At 36.8% G+C, this 15035-nt stretch overlaps 3 non-coding genes across 3 annotated transcripts; 2 read left to right on the top strand and 1 right to left on the bottom strand.

The window, feature by feature from the left end:
• Positions 1 to 8605: 8605 nt before the first annotated feature.
• TRNAC-GCA (transfer RNA cysteine (anticodon GCA)) lies at positions 8606 to 8676 on the top strand. The gene has a single exon. It is a non-coding gene; the product is annotated as a tRNA-Cys (tRNA).
• Positions 8677 to 12295: 3619 nt separating this feature from the next.
• On the bottom strand, positions 12296 to 12367 carry TRNAT-GGU (transfer RNA threonine (anticodon GGU)). Its single transcript has one exon. It is a non-coding gene; the product is annotated as a tRNA-Thr (tRNA).
• A 1958-nt stretch (positions 12368 to 14325) lies between these two features.
• Positions 14326 to 14399, top strand: TRNAM-CAU (transfer RNA methionine (anticodon CAU)). Its single transcript has one exon. It is a non-coding gene; the product is annotated as a tRNA-Met (tRNA).
• Positions 14400 to 15035: the final 636 nt, after the last annotated feature.

Below are 15035 nucleotides of genomic sequence, written 5' to 3'. Positions count from 1 at the left end.
CATATTCGTCCTCTCGGGTCCTGTATTCGTCTTCTAGGGTCTCATATTCCTCTTCTGAGTCTTCCGCTCGAGTCCTATATTCTTCTTCTAGGGTCCTATATCTAAATTTAACAATTCCTGAACCCTTTTTATCTTTTCTGTATCGGGGATCGTCAAAATAAGCAAAAATAGTATTTCTACGTAAAACACCCATAAGGGGGATTTCAATCGAAATCCCAAAACAGGATATTAGTTCTTTCTCTTGTTCTTGATGATATTGTAATGGAATGACGAACCTATTTCTTCGCTTTTTCGCCAACAAATCTGAATTATCTTGAAAAATAGAAGGATAGATAAAATTCCAATGGCCATTGGACATGATTCGATCCGACGTTGAATAATCAAGAATTTCCCTATCTTTTTTACCATAAGTATTCATTTGATCTTGATCCTTGTGGAGTGAAAAAGACGCTATACTGGATCTGCACATACTTACTGACAATATCCATAAATGGCTTGTTTTTGGTAATCGGCGAAGATTACCATATTGATATTCGGGCGCATGGTAAACATCAGTACTCCAGTGCATTTCGCCGTCTGATTCAGAATAAATATGCTTTTGTACCCTTTCTTTAAAATGTAAAGTGGACGTTCCGGCACGAATCTCCGCAATTACTTGTTCGGATTTTACATATTGATCATTTTGCACTAGAATCAAGCTTTTTGAGGGAATATTCACACTATATAGAATATCATGACTCTGAATAGTTACATGCAAGTCTATATAACATAGAAAAGCAGGCTGCCCATGACGGGTACGTGTGGGGTGAACCAAATTCTCATTGAATTTTATTTTTCCATTCGAAGGGGATCGTACAAGGTCGGCAGTACCCCCTGTGAATACTCCGCCAGTATGAAAAGTTCTTAATGTTAGTTGAGTCCCTGGCTCCCCAATTGATTGACCTGCAATAATACCTACGGCTTCTCCCAATTCGACCAGATCACTATGAGTAGGACTCCGGCCATAGCATAATTGACAGATCCAAGAAGTGCTTCGGCAAGTAAAGGGGGTTCTAATATATATTGGTTGTGCTCGAAATGGTTGTGCTCGAAAGGCAGTTATGAATCGATTGACTAATCCAATTCCAATATCTTGATTTCGCGCGGCAATGCATCGTGAACCGATATATATATCGTCTGCTAATACACGACCAATTAGTGTTTGGACAAAAAGTTTTTCCGTCATCCCATTTTGAGGACTTACAGAAATACCTCGGATAGTACCACAATCTCTTCTACGCACAATAATATGTTGAACTACTTCAACAAGTCTACGTGTAAGATATCCAGCATCTGCTGTTCGCACAGCAGTATCTACAACCCCTTTGCGGGCTCCATAGCAGGAAATTATATATTCTGTCAAAGAAAGTCCCTCGCGTAAATTGCTTTGAATAGGTAAATCAATCATTTGTCCTTGAGGGTCCGACATTAATCCTCTCATACCTACTAATTGGTGTACTTGAGATGCATTTCCTCTGGCTCCTGAAAAAGACATTAGATAGACTGGATTAGAAGGATCCGTTATCCGAAAATTTGAATTCATTTCTTGTTTCAAATATTCACTTGTCGCATACCATATCTCAACAGATTGGCGTAATTTTTCTACCGCGTGTACAGCCCCATAATAATAGTGTTTCTCCAAAAGAAAACTCTGTTGTTCCGCGTCTTGGACTAACCATCCCTTAGAGGGTATTGTTAAAAGATCCTCGATTCCTAACGAAATCGATGTAGTAGTGGCTTGATGGAAGCCCAGAGTCTTTAGTTGATCCAGTATATGGGATGTATATCCCATTCCAAAATGATCTATTAATCTGCTAATAAGTCGTTTCATACCAGTTCCGTCTATCTCTTTATTATGAAAGACCAGATTGGCCCGTTCCGCCATACATAAGTACCCCCTTTTCGGCTGAGTAGGATTCGACAATTGCTGAGTAGGATTCGACAATGGGCCTGAGTCAGTGATTCGAAAATTTAATTAACTTAATTGCCTCAATCTCAATCTGGATTCGCGTGGCAAATAATGATGATACTAGGGAAATCGGAATGCCCCCCGAAAGGGGAGGGGCATCGCCGAATCTAACTTTCTTGTTTAGGTAGTGTATGAATAGGCCTGACTAAATCCTTGTATGGCTTCCTCTATTTCTCTATAAAAAGAAATATGACCAAGAGTGGTTCGAATGTATATCGAACGAATTTCTTTTTTTCTATTTCCCATTATTAGATAGTGGGCATAAATCTCATGATAAGTCCCCAAAGATTCATATTGAACTTCAATCGGAACTTCTCTTGACCCAATGACGCGTTGATCCAGGTTCCATCGTAGCCACAAGGGACTATCTAAACTGATTAGTTTTTGTCTATAAGCTCCCAGTGCATCATAAGAACTAGAAAAATGGGGTTCTTTATCTTTCCTATATTTAAAATTATTATTATTATTGTAATTTACTTTTAGATTTGGGTAGTTTCTGCAACTATTATATCTATTTGCACAAATACCTCGACGCTTTCCAATCGTTAATACATAAAGCCCGATAAGCATGTCTTGGGTTGGTACGCAAATAGGATCCCCAATAGCGGGAGATAAGAGATTCATATGAGAAAACATAAGTAAACGGGCTTCTGCCTGAGCTTCCAAGGATAAAGGTAGATGAACAGCCATTTGATCTCCATCAAAGTCCGCATTGAAACCCTTACACACTAATGGGTGTAAAGAAATAGTACGCCCCTCTACTAAAGTGGGTTGAAAGGCCTGTATGCCTAATCTATGCAGGGTAGGTGCTCTATTTAACAGTACAGGATGTCCCCGCATAACTTCTTGAAGTATTTCCCATACAATGGGTTCTTTTTCCCAAATTTTCCTTTTAGCAATCCTTACATTAGAAGTGGCGCGTTTCGTGATTAAATCGCGAATTACAAATAGCTGAAAAAGCTTTATTGCTATCTCTAGAGGTAATCCACATTGATGTAATGAAAGCGAAGGACCCACAACAATGACAGAACGCCCCGAGTAATCGACCCGTTTCCCAAGCAGAGTCTCGCGAAACCTTCCCTCTTTACCTTCAATTACATCTGAAAGTGATTTGTATACTTTATTGTGACCATCCCTCGTCGGTTGCCCGCGGGACCCACTATCAAGAAGTGTATCCACGGCTTCTTGTACCAATTTTTCCTGGCACATTACTAAATCTGCTGGCGCTAATTCACTTCTTTTTAATAGATAGGCAAGATTGTTGTTCCGACGGATAACTCTCTTATAAAGTTCATTAATGTCTGAAGTCACTACTTTATCTCCAGACCTATAAACAATAGGTCTCAATTCGGGAGGAAGAACCGGTAATAAGCACAAAACCATCCATTCTGGTTCTACATTTGTTTGAATAAAATGTTTCGCCAATTGCATGCGTCTAATCAAAAAAACTTTTCTTATTCGTCTTTTTCTATCTTCCCACTCATCTCCACTATACCCCTCGTCTTCTAATTCCTTCCATTCGACCAAAGAATTCTCTATAATAATTCGCAAATCCAAATCTGCTAATTGTTCTCTAATAGCACCTGCTCCTGTCGCAATTTCCCGATTTCGAAATGTTGCAAAGCCTGGGGTAGAAAAAAAGGGAGAAATGCTGTGGTTACAGGATGCAATTTCCTCTTCGAATAAACCTCGTAATCGTAAAAAAGTGGGTTTTTTAGTGCTGGGCCTAGCAAAAGAGAAATCGCCGTATACTAGGCCCTCCAACTTCTTAAGAGGTTTATCTAAAAGATTCGCGATATAACTAGGAAGACCTTTCAAATACCACACATGAGTCACGGGACATGCGAGTTTGATGTATCCCATTTGATATCTTCGTATCCGAGAATCCACAAATTCGACCCCGCATTTTTGGCAAAATCTTTCGTCTTCGTTTTCAGCTCCGCTCGCTCGAGAATTGCCACAAGCGCAAATCCCGCTTTTTATGGGTCCAAAGATTCTTTCGCAAAACAATCCATCTTTTTCTGGTTTATCGGTTTTATAATGAAAAGTAGAGGGCCTTGTGACTTCGCCAACGACTTCTCCATTAGGTAGGTTTTTGTTAGCCCAAGCCTTTATTTGTTGAGGGGAAACGAGTCCAATTTGAAGTTGTTGATGTTTATATTGGTCAATCATAAAATAGAAATAAGAAAAGAATTTATATTTATTCCGATCAAACTTCCTCCCTATTAACCTGGAAGTTCTTTTCAGATACAAGGAAATGATTCAGTTCTAGAGCCAAAGATCGTAGTTCTCGAACGAGCACTCGAAAAGATTCTGGAGGATCCTCATGATTAGGTATTCTTTTTCCCCAGATCGTAGCATTAAGTATTTCTTGGCGAGCTATAAGATGGTCAGATTTATAAGTAAGTATCTCTTGTAAAATATGAGCAACACCAAATCCTTCTAAAGCCCAAACTTCCATTTCTCCTACTCGTTGTCCCCCTTGCTTGGCTCTTCCTCTAACCGGTTGTTGTGTAACAAGTGAGTAGGGCCCAGTAGAACGCCCATGAATTTTCTCATCAACTTGATGAATTAATTTTAAGATATAGGACTTCCCTATTAGAACAGGTTGCTCAAAGGGGTCGCCTGTTCTTCCATCAAATATTCTGCTTTTTCCCGGGTACTCGGGTTCAAATACCCATGGATTTTTTGTTTCTTTACTGGCTTCATATAATTCTGAAAACACAAGTTTTCTTGAAGCCTCTTGCTCATATCTCTCATCAAAGGGTGCTATTCTATAATGTTTCTTTAGCAGATCCCCCGCTAATCCGAGCGAGCTTTCAAATATTTGTCCCACATTCATTCGGGAGGGTACTCCTAAGGGATTGAAGACCATATCAACGGGTGTTCCATCTTGCAAATAGGGCATATCTTGCCTAGGCAAAATTTTGGAAATGATCCCTTTATTCCCATGTCTTCCGGCTACTTTATCCCCAACTTTGATTTCACGTTTCTGTAAAATATATACACGAACCATTATGTCGAGCGGGTCCCTTTGGATCCATTTCACATCGATAACGCGCCCTCTTCCACCTATAGGTAATTTCAGAGAAGTTTCTTTTGAAGTGGAAACCTCAAGGCCAAATATGGCCCGTAATAATCCAGCTTCCGCGATATAAGATGATTCGCTCGCTATCTGAGGCGTTAATTTACCTACTAAAATATCACCAGTTTCTACCCAGGATCCCAACCTAACAACTCCATTTCTGTCCAAATTGCGGAGTAAATGTTCTTCTAGATGTGGTATTTCTTTAGTGATTTTTTCAGCGGAGCCCTGGCTTGTCGTATCCGTCTGAATTTCATATTTCCGGATGTGAAAAGAGGTATAAATATCTTCATATACCAAACGTTCGCTAATTAGTACTGCGTCTTCAAAATTGTAACCTTCCCATGGCATATAAGCTACTAATACGTTTTTTCCTAAAGCAAGTTCGCCCCCAATTGTAGCAGCTCCTTCTGCTAAAATTTGTCCTTTTTTAATGGATTTACCCCGTGGAACCCGGGGTTTTTGGTGCATACAAGTATTTTTGTTAGAGCGACGGTGGTTAACTAAAGGAATACTTATAGTCTTCCCACTACTTGATAAAAGTATCTTATGACTATCAGTAGAAATGATCTTTCCCTCGCGTTCGGCTATAATGGAAACCCTCGAATCTAGAGCTGTTTGGCGTTCCAATCCAGTTCCAACAATGCATTTCTCGGACCGAGAAAGCGGAACTGCTTGGCGCTGCATATTAGAACTCATTAAAGCCCGATTCGCATCATTGTGCTCAATAAAAGGAATGAGAGAACCCCCAATAGAAAAATATTGGAAAGGAAAAATACTTCTAACATGAATCTGTTCCCATGCAATAGTCAAGAATTCTTGACGGTATCTAGCCGGAACAACCTGTTCTTCCTGAATACCTTGATTCAAGGACAAAGAATTTCCTGCTGCTATCATATAATATTCATCTCTATTTGGTGATAGATAAACCACCTGTCTCTCTTTTTTTTCTTTTGCTTTCTCAGCAGATATTTCATAAAACGGACTCTCTATGGATCCCCACAAGTGATCAATTCTCGCATGAATTGTTAAGGATCCAGTAAGTCCAACATTGATTCCTTCAGACGTGTCAATTGGACAAATACGCCCATAGTGACTCGGATGAATATCTCGGCTCCGAAAACTTGCGGTTCTCCCCGTCAACCCTCCAGGACCTAAACAACTCACTTTTCGCCCATGAACAGTTTGTGTCAATGGATTCGTTTGATCAAAAACTTGAGATAACGGGTATGTGCCAAAAAAGGTCTCATAAGTAGTTATTAATAAAATTGAAGTTGAAGTTGGAGTTACCAAAGTTTGGGGAGTCGGTTTCGATTGACGTATGAATACTCTACGAATAGTTTTTTGAACTGCATGTTGTAAACGACCAAGAGCCAATCCGAATTGATCTTGTAACAGATCCGCAACCGAACGAATACGTTTATTTTTCAAGTGATTCATATCGTCATCGTCAAGTATACCCGTTCCAAATTTCATTCCAATCAAATGATCCGTAGCGGCCAATACATCTCGTGGTAACAAGAATGTATTGTTCTGAGGAATATCAAGATTAAGTCTCCGATTCATATTTCGTCGACCAATCCTTCCTAATTCACATTTTTGTTGAAAAAATTTCTTTTGTAATTCCTCGCATAAGGACTCCGAAAATACCAGGTCCCCACCTACACAAGCAAATTGTTGATAAAACTCCAAAATAGCTTTTTCTTTTGACTCAATCCTCTTCTTCTCTTTAGCATTCGGGAAAGACAAGAAAATTTCAGGGTAGGAAACATTATCCAGAATTTCTCTTAGATTCGAACCCATAGCTGATGATAGAACTAGAATAGATATCTTTTGTTTTCTACTCACGCGAGCCCATATCCTTTCTTTTTTATCAATTGCTAATTCCGATCTCCCCCCCCAATCTGATATTATAGTGCCAGTGTAGATAGAAATTCCCTTATGATCTAATTCCGAGCGGTAGTAAATACCAGGACTTAGCAATATTTGATTGATCACAATTCGGTATATTCCATTTATAATAAAGGTTCCTAAGGAATTCATTATAGGAATGTTTCCGATAGAAATGGTTTGCTTTTGCACATCGAAACCAAAAATTAATCTCGCAGATACATATAATTCGGAAGAATAGGTGAGTGATTCATACACAGCATCTCTTTCTTTTATCGAGGGTTCTAGCAGTTGATATCCTTTCGCAAATAATTGAAATGCAATTTCGTGATCTGGATCTTTAATTGTTGGAAACTTGTCAAGTTCTTCTGCCAAGGCTTGATTAATGAACCTACAAAATCCCTCGAATTGGATCTGACTAAATCCGGGTATTGTGGACATTCCCTCGTTTCCATTCCGGAGCATCTTAATCTTAAGTTTCCTGTTTATCAAAGAAAAATTCCATTATCAGCTCACTCTTCATCAATCCCTATGGATCGATCTAGCAATCATGGAATCTATATTCTGTTTACTGAATCACATGAAATTCTAGGGAACTCCACATACGTATTTCATATATGTATTTCATACATATGAATAGAGACCATTTGGACGAAAGTTCGAGTTTGCCAGGGGTACAAATGAAATGAAAATGAATTGATAAAACATTCCTACAAAAAAAATTCTGCCACTTATACTTTATGTTATGATATTCTAATCAGATTGGATGGCAAAGATTTCTCATTTTATCTCCTTTCTATGAATGTAATAAAGCCGTAATATAATATACTAGAAAGTTTGACTTTACTTCGATTTAGAATAGCGTGCTTACTTTAATTTCTCAAAATAATTTGAGGGTTCTTTTTTATTTCGGATCGGAGTAGTATAATTGCTAGAAAATTCAGTATTTCATTGTGGAATTCTAAAATAAAGTAAGTCCCTTTTTTAAGTACATGCCAATCTAGTTATCCACCTCTCCCCATATCCATGCTTTTCTTTTATCGTAATTTCACTTGGGTACGCCAAGATAGTCAGGTTATACTCTATATCAGAGCAAATTTCCTTTTTTTATTCAAGATATTTAATTTAATACTTTGAAAAATTAAAGCATGATTCCCCATAGAGATATGTACATAAAGGGGATCTTTGGATAATAATGCTGTTCGGACCTAAAGTTTACCTATACACGGATTAAGCATAAAGCCATAATATTTTATTATGCCATTGAAGGGGGGGGAGATAATACCGATTTAAGAGTAGTTCACTACTGCAATAAAAAAAAGAGAATTCTAGTTAACGGTTCCAATTTATTCTGAATTTTGCAGCCTGTGAATAGAAATCCACTTTTTCTTCTTTTTCATCTCAATAGAAAGAAATGGGAAGTTTTATTGTGTTAACAATGTATGTTTTAAGATAGAATCTATCGAGGAGAATAATAGAAACTGGATCAAAAAAAGCAGGAATAGATTTTTTGAAAAAGATTGGAAAAAAGTAAGTAGAATTATATTCAAAATAAAAGGGGCTTTTCGTAAGAAAACGTGGATGAATACTTGCTGTTTTCTAGATTTTTGATCGGATTTTTTGGCGGCATGGCCAAGCGGTAAGGCAGGGGACTGCAAATCCTTTATCCCCAGTTCAAATCTGGGTGCCGCCTGATCAATAAAATACTTAGGTTTTTTTTATAGTGCTGATCGAATTCGATAAATTTTTACTTCGCATAAGTTCGGGCAAGAGAGTAACTGGGCCTGCCGATACTGGGTTTAGAGAAACCATACCATAGTTCTATCCTCAAACTAGGGTTAGGGTTTGTTTTGACGGTAGTGGCCAAAATGGTTATCAATAGGGGTGAGGTAGTGTTTCCTTATTCTTTTATTATATGAATTTGAATTGGTTCTTAATTGAGATTCGATTTGATAATTTTAAAATACGAGGATAAGATGTCAGAAATCTTGGTATCCAAAGAAAGGTCCCTAAGGGGCATTCTTTTTTTTTTTCAATCTAAGATTCAAGAAGGGACTCCACGAAAGAATATCAAGACTTACTAATTATTATACATTTTTTTATCGTACATCTTATGTTACCTACATACACTAAAGTAAGGACTACTTAATTCTAACGAGAATCAGATTAAATAGGTCGATCAAAAATCAATTTAGGAGTTGTATTATGGATAAAATCTCTTCATTCTTTCATAGAATGATACAAAGCAAGGCTGCAGGGTTTAGGTCAAAAATAAACATTAGGTAAGGTAGGTATCCAATAAATATTTATCTATCGATAATTTTATGGTATATTCGGGCGTCCTTTGCTTAAAAAAAAAAAAAAGAGTAACAAAAGGAATAAAAAATCTTCCTATTCCCGCTTCTTCTATTCAGGACATCATTCCCGTACTCTTTCTTTTTTAAGGAAAAAAGGGCTATAGTATCTCGTATTTTTAATGCTCTCTAATTCTACCAGAATTCCTATAAGAATTTGTTAGGAGTAAATTCCTTGAACTGATTGATCCATGGCCTTAGGGCGGAATCCCTTTTTGACTCTGTACCCTTGATTCCACTATGATTATTGATCAATAGTAGAATAATCCCTTCATAGAAATAGGAGACATAATTTAGATGGATATAGTAAGTCTCGCTTGGGCTGCTTTAATGGTAGTCTTTACATTTTCTCTTTCACTAGTAGTATGGGGAAGGAGTGGACTCTAGGGATACTACTAATTGATTAAGTAATCAAATTGTTGTATCAATTCTTTTCTTTAATGGATCATTTTGCATTAATCATTTTGTCAAACGTTATTCTTTAATCTTTTTCTTTAGTTTTGTTTCACTCCTGTAAGAAACTCTTGTATTGTAAGTTGTAATGTAAGAAAGAGCCATTATACCAATTCAGAATTTCTACTAGAAATGACGAATGGTTAAAAAAAGTTCTATACATAAGAAAATTAGACTTTCTTCCACGGAACTATTCACGGCATATCACACATTTTCCATTTCCTTTTACTTTTTACTATAGTCTATTCTTCATATTATTTTTCTTTCCTTCCATGGATTCTTTGGTCAAGAATTGTCTTAGATTTTTTTATTTTGACCTGATTGAAATTAAGTGGATGCAATGAAAAAAGAAATTGAATTAGACTACTTAACTATTTCAATCTACTAATCTATTCTATGTAGATTCAAAGATAATATAATAGAAAGAATCTAAAGTGTCGTAGAAAAAACTATATGTAGTTCTTTCTACCACACTTTAAGATTCCAACCAGATCCTTTCATTTAAGACTTGGATTTTTTTTATTTAATCCCTTTTTAATTTCTTCAATGATTAATTGGAATTCCAATTAATTATTTTGGCTGACTGTTTTTACATAAATAATAAGTAAAAAAGAAGTAGGAACTAGAATGAACAGTGCAGTAGCAATAAATGCGAGAATATTGACTTCCATAACCTCTTTATTTTTTATTTTCACAATAACTCGGGATGTAATCCCATGGAGAGGAAAAAGGGGTATCTTGTAAATTCAAGGGTAGGGCTTGCATTCTGATAATACTGAATCAATTCAATATTATGAATATCGGATCTATCAAATCAATTCATGGATGAGAGTTATATTTCACGGATGAGAGTTATATAGTATAACATAGGAAGATCCTCTATCCACACTAAGACCAAAATGGGTTTTTTGATTGGATTAGGAATTCCCTCTTTTTTAATCCTTTTCTACTTTTTCTTTTCTATATCTCTAACCCACGAGCTTTCTTAATCTTATACTTTCTTAATCTTATACAATTTCCCTTCCTTTTTCTTATAGTTATACATACAATTATGTATGTATTATATGACCAACTTTCACTTTCTATGGGTCACATAGACATCCAAATAAGCAGTAGAAGTGAGATGGGGAAAAGAGGTCTGAAATAAAAAGGGAATACGATTTATGTATGGATTCCGGTAAAATACCGGTACTCTATTCCATAAGAGTGGAATAGGAAATTAAGATGAGGATGGTATCATCATAAAGAAAGATAGAGTAATATAATATCCTAAATTCTACTAATCCACATATCGTATGTGTGTCTTTCTTTATCGATTGGGAGTAGTGAAAAAAAAATTCCTATATGCCCTCCCTCCCTCTTTAATGAGAGATGCAAAATAAAAAAGTGAAGTAAGGGTGCCCTGTGGGTATTTGATCTTGCTCCCTGCCCCTTTTTTTCATGGAAAAAGGAAATATCAATTTCTCCATTCATTGAACCCTAGTTCGGGACTGACGGGGCTCGAACCCGCAGCTTCCGCCTTGACAGGGCGGTGCTCTGACCAATTGAACTACAATCCCCGCGGGGTGTATGGCATACCCATTCTTAAATAGAACCATAAGAAGATTCGATTCGTCTTTCGTACTCTAAGAAATAGACGAATCATATACTACATACCCACATATTATATTATACGTGGGTATAGTGAGAGTGACATAACTAGTATGTCGTGATTTTTTATCACTAAAAATGGATAATAATCCAGCCTTCAATAAGAAAAACTCTTTTGTTTGTAAGAAAGGAATGAGAGAGATATGGATTAGAAAAAAAAATTTCCCTTTTTTCTTTATCTTTTATTTCTATAGATCAGACATTTTATTTTATGGAAGAAAAACAAAAGGATTTAGTTCATACTCACGAAGCCCTAGATTTTTGGTTTGGGCCGAGCTGGATTTGAACCAGCGTAGACATTGTCAACGAATTTACAGTCCGTCCCCATTAACCACTCGGGCATCGACCCAGGAAGAATTTATTCTAGGGTTTTTGCTAATCTATGATTAACCTCCTTTCATAATACTCCCTACCCCCAGGGGAAGTCGAATCCCCGCTGCCTCCTTGAAAGAGAGATGTCCTGAACCACTAGACGATAGGGGCATCACTAGACGATAGGGCCATATACAACCGCTCGTGATTATACTATAATCATAGTATGAGCAGTTTTTTGGAATTGTCAATATACTCGAAAAGTATAAATAGATCCAAAGCAAAGAGTTTTTCCAACTTTTCTGTTATGTTTTCATCTAGGATTTTTTTTAGTTGATCGTTATAGATTAATTCTCCGTGCTTCATTTAGTGTTCATACCAAAAATGCATCCATCCCGCACTAAGTCATAAAATTCTCTAAAAATATAGAGAAAGTTTCAAAACAAAGAAAAAAAGTGAATCAATTTAGTAGAAAAGTACTCTATCAGATTCGAACCAACGACTTACGTCTTAGCACGAGATTACTCTACCACTAATTTAAAAAGCCCTTTATCGGATTTGAACCGATGACTTATGCCTTACCATGGCATTACTCTACCACTGAGTTAAAAGGGCTTTTTATTTAATTCAAAAATTAGCCACTTGGATTTCCCATTATGGGTCTACTGCATAATGTACATATTATATATATAATATATAGAGATAGAGAGAGAGACATTATGTAGAGATTGTATATGTATATATCGATATCTTGAGAGCTCAAAATAAAATTAATAAAAAAAAACATACCCTACATAACATATCCAACTCTTCTTGGTTCAGGGTTTTCCGTTTCCGAAGACTAGTAAAATAGGCGGATTCTGGAACCCCAAGGATTCAACGGTATATGGATATGGAAAATATAAGATTTCCGATCCTAGCGGGAAAAGGCGGGGAACAGATACCCAATAGGATATAGGATCCTTGGGAGGAACTTTTGGTAATGGCCTTGATCCTCTATGCTATTTTTTATGTGTTCTTAGTTCTATTGAACTTTTTGCATTCTTTTAAACAAGAATCTAATAAACTAGAATTGAGTCAGTGGAAAAAAGGAGAGAGAGGAAAGTGTTAAATGGAGAGAGTCGACTAATCAGAGACTTTTAGGATCTTCTTTACATCAGGTAAATCTGTCGGCCCTGTCCGTTTTTTTCTTTAAGTTACGACTCTTTGCTGCTTACTTCTATCAAGCCATAGGGAAAGTCTATGATGAATTTGGAAAACTCATCTCACTCTTACTCTATGGCTCGGACTTAATGGGGGAAGAAAACATCTTCCATAATTTCTTTTTTGTTCAATTCTGGACAAAAAAGAAAAGGAAAAAAGGAATTTATAGGGACAGTGTTACCCCCTATATCCCCTAGTTTATATTGTAGGAATAATAAAACAATTTAGCAGTCTGACACACTTACGTCCTTGCAAAGTAAATAATTATTATTGTAGTCGTAACCGTAGAATAGGATCCTAATCAAAATAAATACATTTGGTTCAGGCGCTATTAGCATGGTAAGAAAAGATTTTTTTTACAGACCAGAGGGGCTATCTAAATCCTAAAGTAAAGGCGAGCGATCGAAGTAGAAGTACCAACGGCTCAGTGTCATGAACCTTCTCCATCTGATTCAATAAGGGGGAATTAGCCTTCTTGTCAAATGGCTATCCTTGACAAAGGGTACCATTTATACCATAATCTACAATGTAGCGGGTATAGTTTAGTGGTAAAAGTGTGATTCGTTCTATTAATAACTGAATTTGAAATGATATACTTAAGGCATCCTTAAGTTTTTTATTTTTATATTCCGATGAAAACTTTAGTTCTTATAAAGGATTAAATCCTTTTCCTCTCAATAGCATATTGAGGAAGAATATACATTCTGGCGATTTGTATCCAAAGACTAATTTAAATTGCATCCAAAATAAAAATAGGATTATGAGTACAGAGTCGCGAAGCATAATTTTGCATTGGATTAAGTATTCCAATTTTGAAAATATGAGTAAAGGATCTATGGATGAAGATACAAAAAAGTTGATTTCCAATCGTAACTAAATCTTCTTAAAATAAGGAATAAGGAAGCCAAATAGCTAAAAAACGATAGTTTTGGTTTACTAGAACCATCCGCATATTGTTTCAGCTCGGTGGAAACCCAATTCTTTTCCTCAGGATCTCTTGAATGAAATTAGGGAACGAAGTAAGTAGATTAGATGAATTTAGATAGAATTTCTATCTCCTACTCTATAAGGATCATCTAGAAAGCGGAGAGCTTTGGTTCCATTCAAATAGAAAAGCTGACATAGATGTTAAGTGGTGAGAATATCCATAAAGGAGCCGAATGAAATCAAAATTTCATGTTCGGTTTTGAATTAGAGACGTTAAAAATAATCAACCAACGTCGACTATAACCCCTAGCCTTCCAAGCTAACGATGCGGGTTCGATTCCCGCTACCCGCTCCATTCTGTATAAAAGGAGTATTCTATTTGTCTAGACATGTTAGAGGCTTGTATTCAAGCCTTTTTTGTCCACCAGTTTCTGGTACTCCAGAGCGGAGTAGAGCAGTTTGGTAGCTCACGAGGCTCATAACCTTGAGGTCACGGGTTCGATTCCCGTCTCCGCACTTAGCAGTCTGTATAAAAGGACTATTCTATTTCTCTAGATATGTATGGTAGAGGGGCGTATCCAACCCTTTTTTATTCATTAGTTCCCGGCCCTAGAGGGCAAAATTGAGCAGTTTGCGAAGTCACTTGCCTTCAAAAAAAGAAGGCGCAAGGCCTCTCCCTACCCTGCAGAAAATAAAAATGAAACGAAAGGGACAGTCTACCTCTCCCTTCCCTTTAAAAAAAGTTTGCCCGTTGTTTGTCTCAGTTAATACCCAATTTTTGGAGCTCTGTTGGCGAGTTCTATTTCTGCCTCTGGAGCGCCCTCTTTTTTTGAGTGGGATGCAAAGGAAGGGTAAGATAGTAAGGGATACGGCACTAGACTAACACCTAATTAATACTTAATTTAATATAAGTAGTTAAACAGTTAACTAGACTAAACTTTTTATCATAGTACTTTGATAAATTAAGCGGGCGAGCGGCGGGAATCGAACCCGTATCTTCTCCTTGGCAAGGAGATATTTTACCATTGAACTACGCTCGCTACGGTATATATTTTATAGCGTATATCCGCCTGGGTCGACCTTCTATGTCTGGGTCGACCGTTTCATTTCATTTTCTATTATATTAGAGTTTTCCTTTTTTTATTATCTGTCA

Source organism: Triticum urartu, unplaced genomic scaffold, assembly GCF_056163025.1.
Source record: "Triticum urartu cultivar PI428250 unplaced genomic scaffold, HENAU_Tu73 scaffold2, whole genome shotgun sequence".
Taxonomy (NCBI): Eukaryota; Viridiplantae; Streptophyta; class Magnoliopsida; order Poales; family Poaceae; genus Triticum; species Triticum urartu.
This window is presented reverse-complemented; position numbering and strand designations above follow the sequence as displayed.